This window comes from Rhagoletis pomonella, unplaced genomic scaffold (assembly GCF_013731165.1).
Source record: "Rhagoletis pomonella isolate Grant_MI unplaced genomic scaffold, Rhpom_1.0 Rhpom_scaffold_00003, whole genome shotgun sequence".
NCBI classification, from domain to species: domain Eukaryota; kingdom Metazoa; phylum Arthropoda; class Insecta; order Diptera; family Tephritidae; genus Rhagoletis; species Rhagoletis pomonella.
Window position 1 is genome coordinate 28,616,462 of NW_023458557.1, and position 5,156 is coordinate 28,621,617.

Here is a 5,156-nt window from a genome sequence, read left to right on the forward strand (position 1 = left end):
TATATTATACGTAACTATTTTTTATAAAGTAAGTTGTAAATACAACACAACGCATGTACTCAGACAAGTTTCGAAAGGTGTTACAGCCAAGTTTGTGCCGAAAAGAGATGGTCCGTATCTAGTCATTCGCAAGAGAGGTGCATCAACTTATGAAGTCGCGTCCAAAGCTGAACCTGACGTGCCACTTGGAGCTTACCACGCCTCCGCTCTGACCCTATATAGAGGTAGCAATACTGAAGAACATCCGAATGCTGTGCAACCAATTCGTAAGAGGGGGAGACCACGGAAGACACAATAACTGGTTGACGCCTGACTCGTGCTTACACTCATCATTCGTCAAGGGGGAGACTGTAGTATACGTATATAAATAAACATGTTAAACCCCAAAATAGCGATATTAAACATAAGCGTAAATATGTATTATTTTGTATTTTTATATATTAACAAGTAAATGTATCTGGCCACACTGTTTAAATTATATTCCACAGCTTACCGTCCACTATATAACTTGAATATCCACAACTTTTCAATTCATGTTCCACATTAGCTGATCTTTCGCCTATAAAAAGCGTGCTCCTCTGGGCGTTCGTCTCATTTGGCTGAAGGCGTCCGCTCAAGAGGTAAGCTTAAATAAGTAGTAGTAGGTCTTATTGCTATTTGGAAGATGAACAGCGCAAAGCTGGTCTCTTTCAGTAGTAGTAGTCTGTATGTATATTGTAGTTTTTATCACAACTACTTAGATGAACCGCGCAAGCTGGTCTCTAGTATTTGTAACCCAGTACTATACGAGTTGAGATGAACAGAGTAAATCTGGTCTCTCACTGTTAAATGATACCACTGCTGTACTCTTAACTTTGCCATATTTTTTAAGGTTTTTACCCTGTACTCGCACTTACGCTATAAATACACCACCTTTCACTAAAACCTTCGGTTCTTTTTTATTTATAAACTTAAATTAAATAAAAAAATAATTGGTGCAAACTAGTCTATTTGTGGTGCATTTATAGTTATGACACGCGGTGTATATGTTTGGTTTTGTTAAAGTATGAACAATATAAAAAATAACAAATTTTGACTTAAAACACATAGTCAATTTTAAAAGAAAATCAACATATGAATACTTGTTTGAGTCACTGCAAACATTTGGAATAAAATTTAATGAAATAATTGAAAAATACTTTATACTAAACTAAATACCAGTGCTGGTATCACTACTTCAATGTTATTATTATACTTATTCATATGGTTCATACAAAAATATAATAAATGCATTTTTTCTTGCATATATATGTTTATACAAAATATGTAGGTATGTATAAATAAATGTTAATAAACACTGGTTTTTAATAAAATGTAATATACGACTTATTATTATTGTACGTATAAAACGCCTGGGAGAATATATGTATGTGTAGGTATAAAATTAAACACCAAAAGGGTAGTTTGGTGGAGGTTTACACATTCATTGTTTTCGCTTAAAACATCAAATGCCTAAGTTTACACATTTCTTGTGAACACAGAATGTTTAAAATTGCACTTAAAATTTTACACATTAAATGTTGAGAATTTAGACATTGGATGTTTAGACCTTAAACATTTGATGTTTAAATTTAAACATGTCAAATACACATCTAAAGTTTAATTTCACACGTTGTGTAAATTTACACGCATTAGGAGAGGAAACTGGTTACCAATCTTAATATGCGTAAATTTAAACAACAAATTTTTAGAGTGTACATTAGGTGTAATTTATTTCCATTGAACTCAACATACTTAAAATATGCAAAAAGCGGGAGATTTTAAATTTTTTAGCTATCTTCAAAATATTTTCATACTTATGTACAACTAGTTTGAAATGAAGCCATTTAAAACCATTTGGATTGATACCCACATTTTAGAAATTCATTGAAATAATTGACTAGTTTGAAATTTACTTCTTAAACCGTTAATTCATATAATCCAAGTTGAGTTTGAATTTTCAAACACGTGGAAACCCTGCTTGACATACATACATATGTTGCTTAGAAATAAAGCCTTTTAAGGACACTTTCGATTAAAATCTAGATTGTAAAACCCAGGGAACGGATTTTTAGTAAATAAAAACGTATAAAAAAGGCAAAATAAAATAGCGAATAAAGTAGCGAAAATTTATTTTAGAAATGTTTATCTATGTATTACAAGTAAAAAGAGAAAAACTATGAACTAGGTTCATTATATGAAAAATGTTTATTTTGAATCCTTGACTTTTTTCTCCTTTCGAGTTTTTAACTCACAAAATTTTAATCTCTATAGTTGTAGTAAAATTGAACCACAAGATGCCTTTTCGAAGTTTTCTGGCAACATTTTCATTCGGCTTTCGCGAAGGAAAGCCTTGAATATACTAAACGTGCGCTCGATGTGAGTTGAAACAAGTGGCGCCCAATTTAAAAATGGAATGTTTGAAAGTATCATATTATAAGGAATAATGGCTTTTTTCTCTCCATAATTACTTTTTTAAATGTGGAAAAGGTAAAAAAGGCAAATATCTTAAAAAAGGCAACATCAAATGTGTATATAGGGAATCAGGGAAAGCTAAATCGTAGACATTCTTAATCGAACATACTCTATCTCTTTAGCAGAAAAGAAGGCAATTTCCATAAAATCCGTTCCCTGGTAATAACTCATTTAACTTATAACATAATTGTATTTGAATTTATATGTAAAACAGGTGGAAACCCTCTTCAAATACTTTGGAAAATTCTACATGTTCAAGCTGAATATTTCTAATTTAAACTCGAGTTTTAAAACAGGTGGCAATCCTCTTCCAAATAAAACCCTATTAAATCCCTTTCGTCTGACATCCATATTGTGATACACATTCCAACTACCAAATTCCCTTAATTCAAGAAGAATTTGATTTGTCGAATTTTGCATTTCATATGGATGCTACTAAAATGCGACTGATTAACTCCCCTTTCACCTTTTTCATTTTGTATTTATCCTATTTTCTTTGGAAAGCTTTCTATTTAGTAGCATTCTAGAAATTAGTTGAAACAAAATTAGTTTTTATAGTTTTTTTTCCAAGTTTTAGTGTTGTGACTATCCCACAGTTGTAAAACTCAAAATGTACAAATGTGATCAACGAAATAACTTAGTCTTTATTTGTTTATTTGTGGTTTTAACAATTACAAATTCAATGTCAACAAATGTTAATACATCCGGCAAGCCATGATACAAAAAAAGAAGGTAGTTTCACTAGGAAATTTTTTGACATAAACTGTGCTTGCTTTTCGTAAATTGCTCGAGTATCACTGCCACCTCAACAAATTATTGTTTTGGAAATTTTATTATTTTTTAAAGGAATTTTTTATGCATTAAAAAATAACAACACGCAAGGTAAATTTACTTAATTAATCGTATTAGCATAGCTGCTAATAAGTGAGTATTAATTTAAAATACCTTAAATTACCTTACCGAAAAAAATGTGGCATTATATGCAGTGTTCCATAAGATATTATTATAGATATTAGGATGCTGCTTTAATTTGGATCCTTTTTAGAGGACATATGAACAACAGAGTAGTTAAAAAGTAGCTTATCGTTAATGAAAGCACTTGTTATCCTGTGCTTACCACTGGTGCCAGCCCCAAAGTCATCTTGCCAGACGCAGCTCCTCGGCTAGCTCAAGCGCGGATCGTGGGTCCCCAACCCGCTGCGTCAGGCCGTGGGGTGACGTAACAAAAAGTAGGTGTTCTGCAACGCTCCACATCACATCGTCGATCGCCCTCCCGACCTTGGTTGCCTATTCTCGCCTTTGCATATTTCTTTTGTTGACAACCCCCTTTATAATCCTATCACGTCCACCGTGCCAACTTCCTCTTATCTCATCCTTCTTAACTCATCCCCTCCTTATAATTCCTTAAAAACCAAACATATTTATGTTATTCTTTTCAAATGCAAATACAATTTATTTGGTTTACCATCTTAGAAGTTTTACTAAATTTATAAAGTTTAAATTCAAAAAAAAGGTATTAACTTTTAAATTAATGGCACAAATATATTCCCAAATTGTATATAAAAATTCTCCTTTGGACTTCAAACCGTCTCCATATTAAAAAAAGTGCATACACTTCGAACAACCAACGACTCACAAGAGTACTAACATTTATAACCTTCCTAAAACCTGCCAGAAAGAGCTCTTTAAGGGGTGGTTCTCAGGGGGGGTTTTAATCTCAAAAACGATAGAATTCCTTTTCAATATGGGGGGTCGGTTTTGGAGTCAGTACACCAATAGAACAAAAAAAAAAAAAACATAAATATCTGAACAAAAAAGAAATACAAAGAAAGATTTTGCACACTTTAACAGTGGCGGGGTAACAGCAAATGTTTCCAACCGAAAAATGTTGCAGCCGTCCTGCAAGTTGCGATACCGAGTATCGTGTGATACAGAAAAATTCTGCGCGTTCTTGTGCTTTCGACACCGGGCGTGACTTAAGCCCAAAAAAAAATGTTTGACGAAAAAAGTAGAAATACACTTAAAAAATAGCACTTACACAAAAGTTGTGCCGCGACCTCTAGTTCTTCTTGGGGGATACTAAATATTTTCGCCGCACTCCTAACATCCGGCACAATATAATTAAATGGAACTTAGGGTCCAATTGAAATCTACACAAATTCAACTGCCAAACTCACACTTTTGACGGCTATTCGAAAAATTGCAAAACGCTTACACGGGTACCTCCGCGACAGCTCCTACGTATTTTACATACTCCTGTTCCCACGTCACCTTCTCGTGGACTTCGCACACTTTTTGCAGTCTGAGGGTTTTGGGAACAAGATAACTCCCTGCGGCTCTTCCGGGTGGTCTTTATTTTTAACTCTACCGGATTCAAGAACTTTCGCGCGGACTTTCACAAAAAAAACTTTCCGGCACTTTGCGAATTGTCCACCTCACACGCAGATTTAAACTGTCGCGACACATAAAAAAAAAAAAACTCGGAGGAATGCGGCTCTGGCACGTTCTGCCGTTGAATAACGTTTTGGGAAAACCCGTAGCAAACAGCTCCTTTTATATTCTCGGTTTCCCCCACTTACCGTACACTGGAACTACGCAACAATATTTCAAGCACTTTGCTTGTATAAGTGATTCTACAAAAAAAATACACCCATCCCTTTTCT